Here is a 14,137-nt window from a genome sequence, read left to right as displayed (position 1 = left end):
ATGTCTGTAGTCCCAGCTACTCGGGAGGCTGAAGCAGGAGGATCACTTGAGCCCAGGAGTTTGAGGTTGCTGTGAGCTAGGCTGACGCCACGGCACTCCAGCCCGGGCAAAAGAGTGAGACTCTGTCTCAAAAAAAAAAAAAAAAAAAAAAAAAAAATTAAAAAAAAAAAAGAAATGTGTTACAGCCACAATAGGAAACTAATGCAAACCTACAGTGCTATCTTTAAACTTTCCTGGATCTCTTACTTGGCATGAATGCATATGCATATGGGAACTGAGAGTATTATCTGTAAGAATATTTATTTAATCTGACTTTATTAATTATATTTATAGCAATAATGAGAATAAGCATAGGAAATACCCAAGTGCTTACCAAAAACATACTTGCTATTTAGCTTTGCAATGTCATCAGAGATTCAAAGGGAGAAAGAAACATACATACACAATGTGTGCTTTGTCGGACCAGCTGGTGAAGGCCTGGGACAATAGTTTAGTCAGAGTTATATTAATGTTTGTATAGAGATACTCAGGAGCTCTCGTATAGCCCGTGGTTCCAAATAACCCGTATTTCCCTATTGTCTTTCTTTTGTTCCCTCACCTCCCAGTTAAACGAGTTAGAATACATTTTTATAAACAAAAATACCTGCCAGACCTTGAATTCACTGATAACACTCTTATAAGCAAGTCTGTAGCTAAGAAAGACAACAAATGCACATTTCCCTCTAGTTGGTATATTACGTTTAGGATATTTGAGGTTGGCCATGGGCTGTCAGGGAGTCTGGTCAAAGCCTAGTTGACACAGTAAAGAATGATACAGGCTACTGGACAGGAAAGGGGTAGATATTGTGGTTTATGGGAGGGGAGTAGAATTGACTGGGGGGGGTACTAGAACATCATTGGGAAGTTTATAAAATCTTTGTGACAACCTCTGAGTGAGGACTGGCCTAGGACATGGGATTGGCAAACTACAACCTGCTGGCCCAAACTTGCTGTCTGCTTGTTTTGATAAATAACATTTTATTGGCCCTTTTGTTTCCATACATACTGTCATGGCTTCTCTAGCACTACAACAGCAAAGCTGAGTAGTTGTAACACAGATCATATGACAGGAAAAGTCGCAAAGCCTAAAATATTTACCACCTGGCCTGTTAACGTGTGCTGACCTGTGGCCTAGGACAGCAGTCCCCAACCTTTTTGGCACCTGGGACTGTTTTCATGGAAGACAATTTTTCCATGGACTGGGGATAGGGGAGATGGTTTCAGGATGATTCAAGTGCATTACATATATTGCCCCCTTTGTTTTGATTATTATTACATTGTAATATATAATGAAATAATTATTTAATTCACCATACGTTGCAGACTCCTGGCCCAGGACATTGCTTGATTGCCACAGCCTAGGTATCTCTGTCATAACTTATCCCATCCTTGCCTAAGGGCACAACCAATAAGGAAAATGGACCCACGAATAAATGATACTTTGACATCACTTTTATTCCATTTTTTTCGTCAGTAGCTGGTCATAGGCATTGGCTGGTATTTTTATTTCTTTGTAAGATAACTTGAAAACCCTTACTATTAATCTGGAGTATTAAGAAGCTCCAAATTATTTTAGTTTTGTATAAGCAGCAACATGAGAATAAATCTGGTTACAATAAACATTCATGGCCAAATAAAAACCACTGTGGACACTTTGATGTACATGCTTTGTCCTAAACGTGTTGTTATACTGTTTGTAATGTATTCTAAAATACTTCATGTGACAAATGTGCCTGTTAATTACTTTTAACTTATGCCCTAGGGGTAGTTAACATCAGAAGTGCTCTATTCAGGAATATACTATCCATGTCTTTAGTAAGCACTTCAAAATCTATAATTGGGTGTCCACCTCTTGAAAGGGTTCAACTACTGTCCTCTCTGATTGGCACTCCAGGGTATGCTAATTAGCATAAGGGATATTAGAATCATTTTCCACTGGTGAAATGGAAGATGTTTAAGATACATGGAACAGTGAGAAATAATGAACAGGTGCCTTCTGTCCTTCTATGACCAGAGCATAAGATTGTATGAGTCTAGCAGCCGACTGCCCTTTGGAGTAGGGGTTTTCTAGTGCTTCTGGCTGACTGCAGAATGCCAAAGCCTGAAGGTGACCTAGAGTCCTGCCCCTAGAACACAGGCCTAAAAGGACAGCAAGTTAGGACTTCAAGCTTACAAGAAGAGGCTGCATAACTAAGCCTGGTTGCTAATATTTGTGTACATGGCAGAATTGCATCGGAGAACTTGGATTCGTGGTAACATAGCTCTTGGTAGTGAGGTCACAGGGAAGGAAACCTATAGCCCTCACCTACCTCTGATGGCCAAATTGCCTTAGATCAGTTTATATCAAGTGTAGAAAAATCACTGCAATAAAACTTGTCTTCTCTGTAGTTGCTCTGCATTCAACCAGCAACATGAACCATCCCTTCAGAAATACCCAAAAAAAGCAGCTGTAAGGTGTTGAACTGATATTGCTAAAAAATATTTATGGATAACTCATAAATTTCAGAAAGACTAGATTTTTATATTTATTTAAATATGAAAAATGGTCACCATAAGATGAGCCCTATTTCAACTTCTAATTGCGTATATCTCTAATCTGTATTTAAACCTGTTACAGGTTTAATTTTCCCTAAAGAAAAACAAAAAAAAAATCTCTTTGTTCTGGTATACCTTTATCGACTGTGGATGCTACTATGATGGGGGAAAGGTAATCATTTTTAAGACTGTTTCATTTTGTCTGAAACCATTAAACTGTGTTCTAAATACACAGCTGTTTCGGAGCAGGGACTGTAGGAGCCCACCAGGACCACAGCTGCGATTTGCACTGTGTTTCCCGGGATAGTCCCCATCTCAGTCTGGGGGCCCCCTAAGCACAGTCATACTTAGAGGCCTTTCCTGATTTATGGTTTGGAATGTCATCACTGCTACCATGTCCCGTGGCTCTGAGGCTACCAAGACTCAACTCACAGAAATAAGGAGGCTGCTTCCAAGGAGAGGAAGGGTGGCATATAAAGAAGTCTCTGTAGGCTGGGAATAAGTTAGCTTCTCATGAGTAAATTCATTCATCACCTAAAATGCTCCTAGAACTATGCAAGGTATTGGAACAGCAACATCAGAGCTCCCAAAATAAGTGTAAAACAGAAGATGTGGTCACTATCCTTCAGAAACGAATAACCTCAGGTGCTAACACAAACAGTTAAAAAGCCATGCAAAAGCAGAAAATGGAAAGATGTGCCTGAACTAGACTGACCCTGTGCAAGGGAGAATCTTGAAAGTGCCTTTGATGTGGTTACTCAGGGATCACGGGATAAGAACATGTGCAAATGGCCAGCATCAGGAATGAATTCCAGATACTCAGGACAGACATTTATCTGCGTGACCAGGAAAAGAGGCTGCAAGGAGGAATAGCAGGGACAGTATTCTGAGGTGGAAGAGCCATGGCCTGCAGGGGTCAAGACCTGTGGCCTCTAGTCCCACTGTCCCTTTGTAGGGAACAACTTACTCATTCTCACTGGGCTTCCTCACTCCTCCTCTGCACAGTGAGGTTGGACAAAATGATCTCTGCACTTTGTTCCCAAACCCCAACTGCAGGACTGGGGCCAGTCCATGATGATAGAAAAAAATAAGGACAAGAGTGCAAGTTTTTCATAAGTCTAAATTTATTAAATGTAAAGGACTGCCTTCGTCTCACAAGTTTAGCCTTCGTGCTTTTCTTGGTATTAAAACAGCTTTCATTGTACGTAGTAGTGACAGTGGATGGATGTTTTTAAAATGGCCTCAGTTGGCAAAATAGAAATTTGGTTAGCCCGAGACCCTGTGTGAGATCATCTCCCCCCATTAAAAAAAAGTGCTAGTCAGTGAAGGAGTAGGAATAAAAACCGTGGATGAAAGGCTCTGAATCAGGCTGTGACAGCTCCTATGAAGCTTGTCAAACACATGCGCCTAGCCCACTGCCTTAAACAGAAATGGGACCTATTTGCGTCCTTGTTTAAATACCATTAGGTGTAAACACCTTCACACGCACCTGTGGCCCCTCATGATCCAGCTGCAATCTCTCTGTCCCTCCCCTGCAACTCTCACCACCCCTCCACTCCTGCCTCACCAGACTTTGCATCACTTCCCACACCTCCCTGCCCGGCTGCCCTGCCTCCAACTGCCTGGCAAACTCCTATTCCTCTAGAGACTCATCTAATGTCACCTCTGACTCTGAATTTTTCCTTCATTTGCCCCACTCCTTCCATTAACCGCTCCCTTTTCTGTGTGTCTGGGACTCTGCACAGATTTCTACTACATTTACAGGGAGTATTTGCTTCTATGTCTTTCCTCCAGGACTGTGACCAACAGCACCTAGCTTGGTTTCTGACCCTCATATATTTACTGAACTGAAATATATCGTGTTTGATATTAATTAAAGAAACGACATTTGATATAATCCTGGTCTTATAAATAAATGGAGATTTACATGGTCTGAATCTCTGAGATTCAGGAAGGCCCCTGCCACCCTCAAATTCCTTCTGCACGGGCTCACTTGTACCTCAAAGTTCAACCCTGAAGTTTCATTCCTTCGCTTAAAGCTTACAATGGAAGAAGTTTATCAGATTCTTTCCTGAGTTCAGGTTTGATGTTAGAAAGGAGGGAGAGGACATAGGAATACGGGTGGGGTAGGAAAGAGGCCACCAGTCGGAACAGAGGACTAAAAGAGGCCTCTGAGGGCAGGGCGTGTCTCCTCAGGCACCTCACTCAGGTTGGCCGAGGTCTTACAGAGCTCAAGAGACTTTGATTTAAAAAGCTGTCTGCTTGCATCCTTCAAGACGTTTAGGATAGGCGCTGACGGGTCAGCAAAGCAGGGTCCCCACGGCCCGCAGAGCGGTCTTCCTACTCTAAGCAGGGCAGTGACGTTCAGGGGCCTGATCCGAGCGGCTGGAGACACCGGACTCCAGGGGCGAAGACGAGCCCACTGGCTGGAGGGGCCAGGGCGCTGGGGGAGGGCGTGGGACCCAACCCGGGGGGCTTCGAATCGAGGTGGCGCCAGCTCCGTGTTTGCTGGGGTGGAAGGGCGGGCGGGCGGCCAGGGCGCGGGTCGGCGGGGCAGGCGTGGTGCGCTTGGGTGGGAGGTCAAGGCCCGAGCTCGGCTTCCCAAGGCCAAGCGCAGGACCAGCCCCCGGGGAGGCCTTCGCCTCACGCGGACCTGCTCCCTCCGAGCGCCGCCCCGGGCTGCGGGACCCTGCGGCCTGCCTCGGACTCGGACGCGGTCACTGGGGGACTTTTTCAGACTTGCTTGGTGCCCCGACGGGATACTTGGAGTTCGGGGCAGGCTCCGCGGAGGTCCACGCCGGCCGAGGGGGCAGACCCGGCGTGCGGGCGTGTGGGTGTGTGCATGAGCGTGGACCGGAGCGACACACACTCACACACACACACTCACACGCCCGCACCCACGCAGGGCCCTCGGCCGCGCCGCCCGCGCCTCCGCGGACCTTCGCCCCCGCGCCGCTTTCACCCGGGGCGCGCCCGGCGCCCAGTCCCTGCCGATGGCTTCGCACTAACGCAGAGGGCAGGGCCGGGGCTCCCGGACCCGGCGCGCGGTAAGGTCTCCCACCCCGCCGCGCCGCGCTTCTCCGCCCGCCCGCCCGCCGCGGGTAGGGGACGGGAGAGGGTGCCCGGGGCTCTTACCGCTCCGGCGGCCGAGTGCGCGCGGCAGCGCCCGCGGGTCCCGCCCCGCCACGTCTGCAGGGCCGGCGGGGACGCGGCCGGAGGGCGGGAGGGGAGGGGCCCGGGGGGCGGTGGAGCCCCGCCCCGGAGAGGGGCCCCGCCCGCGCCTGGCCCCGCCCCCGCCGGCCGGAGAGGGTCCCCGCCCGCGCCTGGTCCCGCCCCCGGGGCGCGGCGGGGCGCTCGGACTGCCCCGCGGGGGCGCTGGGTGCGCTCCGACTGCCCCGAACCTGCGCGGCCCAGCGCTTCGCCCGCGGAGAGCAGGGGCCCCCCTCACCCGGGGCGGGGCTCGGGTTCGCCGGATGCCTTTCCTTCCTTTGAAAGCGCCTGGGAACCCCACAGTTTTCCCGGGATGGGGCTGCTCAAGTTCAGCGGGAGAGTTTGTGATCTTTTAATTCTGCGTTAAACTGCATTCCCGTCCGCGGCCGGTGGGAGTGCAGTGTGATTTTAAAAAACAAACCGACAAGCAAAACCCAAACAACAAAAGAAACACTTTCTAGAAGGCCAGTTTGGAAAGGTGGATCAAAACTCAACTGCATTAGGTTTGGCCCAGGAATTCCTCATCTGCGAGTTTGAACTAAGTAAACAGTCAAATGTACAAATATGTATGTAAAAGGATGTTTATTGGAGTTGTTTGTCCCAGGGAAAATCGGAAACTAAATGTCACACAATAAGCGATTGGTGAGGGAAGCTGTAGTAACTTCAGACTAGGATGTGTTGTAGCCATTCAAATTAGAGTTTGTTGACATGGAAGGAAGGCCATATAGTAAGGCCTTCCTCAAATAAGGCTAAATACTAACTCTGGGGCGGGGGCAGCTTAGTATGTATTGTATGAACTAGTTTCGTAAATATATATGTGTACATACATTTTATATAAAAGTCAGGGAAAATATAATTTAAAGCCAGTGATTCTTTCTGAGTGATGTGTTTAAGGCAAATTATCTCCTCTTTCTCCCACTCCACATCCTCTTCTTTAGAAAAAATTATAAATTCAAAATTAAAGAAAAAACAGTTACAGCCTCACTCTCTCACCATCAATTATCATTACCATTTTTAATAGTGTGTGGATCCCACTGTAGTTTTTCTAAACATATAAACATATGCACATAGTTTTTTGTTTGCTTTTTATAAAAATGACAAGATATTGACATACTTTATAATTTTTTTCCTACTTATTATATATTATAATCATGTTGGTCAATATATATCAACCTATCATTCTTCTAAGACTGGCATTATATTTTGTAATATGTTTGTATTATAATTTTTTCAATTCTTCCCCTATCGATGGACTATCAGGTTATTCCTTATATTCCAGTTTCTTCCTTAAATTTTCCATATTAAATAAAAAAATTATATTTGTTATTTTTATACTCATAGAAAAACTGGAAAGTTATCTTAATGTGTGTGTTTGGGGGGGGAGTGGAAATTGCTTTAAACTGAAATCAACCTTTTTGAATTGAGCCAGAACTTTGAATCGTAACTAACACTTGGCTTCTGTACCTCAGGTTTTTTGCCTCTAAAATAGGCAGCATTGGTCTGCACCATCCTTGCAGTTCTGACATTGTGAGTCTTATCAAATTGGGTTCCAGTATAACAGGTGTGTTTGGGTGTGGCACAGACACAAACATGCATGCCTGTGACTTCTGTGCCTGCCTGGAGACCTTTGTGAGCACCTTTGCTGCACCTGCCTTCCCTGCCCTGCTGAGTGACAGCAGTCCAACCAGACAGTGCCTTTTTAGAGGGCTGCTTACTTTTCTCCTTTGACCCAAATCATACCTATCTACTAAAGGACATCAACCAAACAATCCTAGCAGCAAGGTTTTTTCCTTTTTGCTGACTGCGCATTATGCCCTTTTACTGAAATGTAGCTGCTTCCAAGCCTACCAAGTTTTATTTATTTCAGATGTTTTGTTTTTCTGCAACTAAAATTTTAACAATTCATTAAAAAATTCTGGAATACTTAGAACATATTTAAAAAGTAGAGAATAATGTGACATAGTTATCCATATAAAAAATGTAGAGAATAGTATGACGATACCCAGATTTAACAAATTTTTTGCCGTATTTCTTTTAGAACCTTTTTTTTTGTTTTGTTTATTCATTTTTTATTTAATCTTGTGACAGGTTCTAACCTTCTTTTGAAAGAAAAAAGCTGTTACAGCTATGTCTGAAACCCTGTTCCTTCCATTTTCCCCCTTCCCCGCAGGTAACCATTGTCCTGAGGTGGTTGTATATGCCTCCCACCTATATTTCTATATGCTTACTGCATATATCCTCATCACCCATAAATGTATAGAGAATTGTTCTTCAGTGTTTTAAACTTTTATAAATAATATCCTGTATGCTTGTTTACTCAACATTATATTTCTGAGAATCATTCAGACATGTAGCTCTAGCATTATTATGTTCATTTCAAAGTCTTCATAGTATTACAGTGTATGAACATGCCACAATTTATCCATTTCCCAACTGAAGGACGTTTTCTGGTTTCATATTTCACTCAGTGCTGCAATGGTCACCTTTGTATATATTTTCTTGAATCCCAGGCTAGAAATTGAATATCTGGGTCACTTTTACTAGACATTGCCACATTGCCTTTCAGTATGTTCAACCAGTTATTGAACACAACTTTTCAAAAAGTATGTACTATGTACCAAGTACTGTTTTAGGTGCCAGGAACACAATAGGGAGCAACACAAAATCCTGCCTTCAAGAACTTACATTCTACAGAAAGGGAGATAGACCCTAACTAGGTCATACATCAGGTGGCGGAATAAAGCAGGCTGGGGTATCTATAGGGTCCAGGGAATGATCATTGTGAGCAACTACGGGCAGGGAGCGCCTTGCTGATAAAGGGGCATTGCAGTGTAGAGTTTAAGGAAGTAAAGGAGTGAACCACGGTGATATCTGAGAACAATCTCAGGCAGAGGAAACTACAAGAGCAGTTGTGGATTCAAAGGGAGGGAATCCCTTTGTAAAGACGGGGGAAATTGCAGCACTGTATGCTGGGTGAACTCACCAAAAGGTAAAGTCAGTGTGGCTGGAGCAGCCAGTGGAAGGAGGTGAGGCCAGAGAGGTAGTGGAGTCTGGAGGGGGTGGGGACAGACCAGGCAGTGCCTTGCAATCCACATAGGGATTTGGGTTTATGCTTTGAGTGAGAAGGGAATCCTTACAGCTTTCCAGTAGGAGTGTGTGTGCATGATTCTAGCAGCTGATTCTAGTCAGATTGGGATGGGGTGGGGGAGGGTGGGGGAGAGAAGAGTGGAGGAGGGGATACCAATTATTCATGTGAAAGACGATGATACCTTTGACTGGTGTGGGAGTGGCAGAGGGCACGAGAGGTGCTTTGCTTATGGACGTATTTCAAAGAAAAACCCAACAAAATTTGCTCATGGATTGATTGTAGAGTTTGAACAAAAAAGAAAGGAGTTACCAATTATTCTGGGGATTTTAGCCTGAGCTATTGGAAGAGTAGAAATATCATTTACTGTAATGTGAAAGGATGCAAAATGAGCAGGTTTGGAATTTGAAGTAGTGAGGATTCAAGTGTTTGGTTTTCAGCAAGACTGATTTAGCAAGTGTTTAGTAGGCAGTTGAATGTGATAGTTCAGGGAAGTCTAGGCTGGAGAAAGTAATTGGGGAGCCACTGGCAGACAGATGGTTCTGAAGCCATGGACCAGGATGAGAGTGCATGGAGTTAAAGAAGAGAAGGAATCTAAGACTGAGTCTTGGGAAAGATAAAGAGGACCCAGAAGGAGACTGGGAAGGAATGCCAGTGAGTTAGCAGGAAATTTGGGGCAGGCGGAGTGGGGAGGGGTAATATGGGGGCCAAGAAGCCAAGTAGGAAAACTTTTCAAGATCTTTCAACTCTGTTCAATGCTGCTTATAGTTTACACAAGATGAAAATTGAGAATTGACCATTGGATTTGGCAATGTGGTGATCATTGGTGACCTTGAAAAGAGCTATTTCTCTTGAGTGGTGGGGAAGGAATCCTGACTAGAGTAGATTTGAGAGAATGAGAGGAGGATAATTAGAGACAGCGAATGAAACAACTTTTTCAAGGAGTTCTGGTATATAGAGGAACAAGGAAGAGGAGGTTGTGGGTCAGAAGAGAGGGATTTCTGTAAAGATGGAAGATATTGTAGCATTATATGATTATTGTAATAATACATGAGAGCAGAAAAATGTTGATGCAGTAGAGAGAGGATGATTGCAAGAGTGATTTCCTTGAGTAGATGAGCAGGACAGGGATCCAGTGCTTAATGGGGAGGGACTGGCTCTGACACAGAGAGTTTATTCAGAAGGGCAGGGAAAGTGCAGGCAGACTGGTAGTTTTGGAGAAGGTTGTGGAAATGCTCTCTGGTAGCATTTTTTTCCTCGTGAAAATGAAGCATCATCAGTCAAGAATGAAAAAGGGAAGGAGATTTGGGGAGTGTAAGAGAAAGGAGAAGGTGGGAGATAGAAGAGTAGGAGAGTGAAGGGGCTGGGGAGGGGTGGTAGGGAGGGCAGTAGGATTGCTGCTCCCTCTTCTCCCTCTTGAGTTTGGGCCCCAGGCATAAACTTCAAGTGAGACAATCAGCCTGGATGTGTATTTCTCCAGGTCTGTTCAGCCACCTGAGTTCAGCGTAGTCCAGTGGAGACTTGGATTCAACCTGGGTTAAGTAGGGAGGAGTAAGATAGCTGAGAGTGAATGCAGAAGAATGATTAAAAAGAAGGATCATGATCTTGCAGTCTGGTGCAGTAGGGTTGGGGAATTGTTGACATCAGAGGGAAAGAGTTGGAGGTGGGAGCTGGAAAGTGGAATGCTGGCAATAGACGTTACGGAAGGGGTGCAGGCAATGATGATAACAACATCTAGGATATAATAAGGGAATGTGCGACTGAGGTAGGATGCAGGACAAGATCGTTAGATGAGAGAATATCAAAGAATCGAGAGGCAAGAGGAATAGAAAAATCTCTAGATAGCTATTGAAATCACTAGAATTATGAAAGGGATGGTATTGGACTTAATGAGTGGTGCTAGAATACTTGATGAAACGATGGAGCTCAATAGATGATTGCAATCAAAAGGCGTAGGTTTCCAGGGGTGGAGGGAGGAACAGTGATCTGGAAGTGGCAGTGAGAATCAATCAAGAGCACCTGCACCCCTGCAGGCCCTGAGGTGTGAGGGGTGTGGGGGGAAAATAGTGACCACCAGGGGGCGCTGTACTTAGGCTAACGGGTCGGTCTCAGTGCCCTGATCCTCGCGGGGTGGGAATGCAGTCACCTCACGGGCTTTCAAAACGATGCTTATGCCTGGCCCCTCAGGGGTGTACAGTGGTGTCTCCTGGTTATCTGAATTGTCTTTTATGCGTGCCTTTTCATATGTTTGAGCTATTTCTATATCCTTTTCTGTTATCCAGCTGTTTTATATCCTTTGCTCATCTTCCCACATTGGATTTTGTAGTCATTTTTGTATTGATTTGTAAGGAATCTTTATGTATTTTGGATATGAACCCTTTTGTGATTATGTGTTATTTTTTTTTTTTTTTTGAGACAGAGTCTCGCTGTGTTGCCTGGGCTAGAGTGAGTGCCGTGGCGTCAGCCTAGCTCACAGCAACCTCAAACTCCTGGGCTTAAGCAATCCTCCTGCCTCAGCCTCCCGAGTAGCTGGGACTACAGGCATGTGCCACCATGCCCGGCTAATTTTTTTCTATACATATTTTAGTTGGCCAGATAATTTCTTTCTATTTTTAGTAGAGACGGGGTCTCGCTCTTGCTGAGGCTGGTCTCGAACTCCTGACCTCAAGTGATCCACCCGCCTCGGCCTCCCAGAGTGCTAGGATTACAGGCGTGAGCCACCGTGCCGGGCCCTATATGTGTTATTAATATTTTCCTCCAGCCTGTAGCTTGTCTTTTTTTTAATTTAGCAGAAAATTTTAGTTTTAATGTCAACATTCAATATATACATTATCAATCTTTTTCCTATGGTTTGTGTATTTTATGATAGTGATATTATAATTGTCATGTAACTTGTTTCAAAGCTGTTGGTAGACACTAGTATTTATTTATTCATCTGGAGAAAGGTAAAGGGTAGTTTTTTAAAAAGTAAAAATCATCAAAATAATGTTTTGCTTCTGCATAGGGACACTATATTTGCTGGCTTAGACTATGTTATTGTACTTATCCCACTGCAACACTATTTTTAAAAAATTAAAGTAAAAATGTATAGAGTAAAAAATTCAAACAGGACAAAAAGGCATAATATGGAGAATAAAAATCTTTCTCTCTCCTTTTCTCTCTCATTTTTCCTGCTCAAAGGTAACAGTTTCCTACATATCCTTTGAGAAAAAAATATTTTTATTCCTATATCAACACACAAAGGTATGCCCCCACATCGGTTTCCTGTGGCTGCCATCACTAATGACCACAGATCGTGTGGCTCAAAACAGCAGAAATTTATTCCCTCACGGTTCTGGAGGCCGGAAGTCCAGCATCGAGGTGTTGGCAGGGTGATGCCCTCTCCAGCCTCTGGTGGCTCCAGGCATGCCTCGGCCTGTGGCTGCAGCGCCCCGATCTCTGCCCGTTTGCAAAGGCTCTGCTTCTCTGGGTGTCTCTCTTACGGGAACACAGGGTGTCTTCTAAGGCAGTGCGGGGTAATGCTGACTCACATAGACACGGGGCCCCACCGCTGACTAGCAGTGCACCATTACCTAACTGCTCCTGTCTGATAGGTGACAATACTTATCTCATAGCACCTTTATGAGGGTTAAGTGGACTAATGCTTGTAAAGTACTGGTAATAGTGCCTGGCAAGAAGATGACCTACAGGAACGTGTGACAGCCAGATTCCGTACAAATGATGTCACACCCTCCACACTGCGCTGCACCTTGCCTTTCTTCACGGCACATCCTGACAGCTTCCCACTGCAGCATATGAAACACATGACTTGCATGGAATCCTAAACTCCTTACTGTTGCGACTGCGCTACTGTGTCAATCACTGTTCGAGCTACTTTAAATTCATTATCTTCCCTATAAAACCGTAAGGACTTCCATTTTGTGGATGAATAAGTGGAGTCTCAATGACTGTAAGGAACGTGCCCCAAGCTGCAGTTTGTCAGTGGCTGAGTGGGGAGCTGAACCCGGTACTGTCTGTTTCTTCTTTGCTCCATGACGGTGCTGTCTTCCCTATTACTTGATTTTTATGGTTTTCGTCATCCCCTTGAAAACACTTCTCAGAGTTATGACAGCCTTCACCAGAATAGTCTCCTTGTTCCCAAAGACCAGTGTATTAAGCAATACCCCAGTGAGACGTGTGCAGTGTGACCGTATCTGCAGTGATGTGTGTGTGTTTTCTTAAGACTTTAGTCCAATGTTGCTTAAAATTCCATCAAAGCCGCAGCTGGTCCCTGGTGTCCCAGTGCCACAGATACCTGCTGCGTGCCAGCTGTCTGTCTCCTTTTGCTGGTGTAGCAGAGATCCGCCCGCTCGCCACGGAGCCAGCCCAGACCTGAGAAGACTTCCTGTTATGTTTGATGAGTAAGGATGAATCTTACGAAGCTGGCCTTTCTCTTCCTCCTAAAAGCAGAAGTGATTCTTACCCAGATGTCCAACTTTGTCATTGGCCAAATTGTAAGGTCTTAACTTGTTTTCTGTAAAGATAAGATAATTCCAGGCAGTGGGATTAATTACTGAATGATTATTTAACTCATGTGTTCAGTTCTTCACAGAACCTCAATTAAGAGAGAAGTCTGGGGAATAGAATATTCTCACTACCTGAAGTCTTTGGTTCACCAGACACCTTTTTGTATCAACCCTTGTTGATATTATTCTAAAATTATTCTATTCAGGGCAGCAGAGTGAGATTCTGTCTCAAAAAATAATAAAATAAAATAAAATAAAAAAATTCTAAATGGTCTTTAGAAGATTGATTTTTAAATTAGTCCTGCAGGATCTCAATGTTATTTATTAATCCAGAATTAAAAATGAAAACAGCTAATAAAACCAAATATTGATCAGAATGTAAGGAAACAAGATGCACTTCCTCTTAGGTATGGCTAAATATATATCAACCTCTAAACTTTCCTTGAAAGTTGATTTAAAAAAAAATTGTGGACCTAAGCTTATTTTATTTTAAAGTATCTCATCTAGCTAAAATAATGCTGAAAAATTGCTTGATAATGGTAATAGCAATTATTTTGGAAATGTTAAATATGGTGATGATAGAAAACAGGCTAAGTTTAGTAACTTTCCACTCTGTGACAATTTAACATTCAGGTTGCAAACAACTCCTGTGGAGAAATATTACTTTAGAAAAATGTTTTTTTACACTGAAATTTTCATAAGCTGCTTGCTCATATGAATTTAAAAATTTGATTACTGGTTTAGTCTGTAGCCCAGAAAAAGC

General features: G+C 44.3%; 1 protein-coding gene across 3 annotated transcripts in view; it reads right to left on the bottom strand.

The window, feature by feature from the left end:
- The window catches only part of FAM114A1 (family with sequence similarity 114 member A1), a 70,292-nt gene extending 64,490 nt beyond the window's left edge, over positions 1 to 5,802 (bottom strand). For all 3 annotated transcript variants that reach the window (XM_045550526.1, XM_045550527.1, XM_045550528.1), the window contains exon 1: positions 5,710 to 5,802. The gene's annotated coding sequence lies outside the window, so the exon portion shown is untranslated. The remainder of the gene's footprint in view (positions 1 to 5,709) is intronic.
- Between the last annotated feature and the right edge of the window lie 8,335 nt (positions 5,803 to 14,137).

The sequence above is a fragment of the Lemur catta genome, chromosome 4 (assembly GCF_020740605.2).
Source record: "Lemur catta isolate mLemCat1 chromosome 4, mLemCat1.pri, whole genome shotgun sequence".
Lineage (NCBI taxonomy): Eukaryota > Metazoa > Chordata > Mammalia > Primates > Lemuridae > Lemur > Lemur catta.
This window is presented reverse-complemented; position numbering and strand designations above follow the sequence as displayed.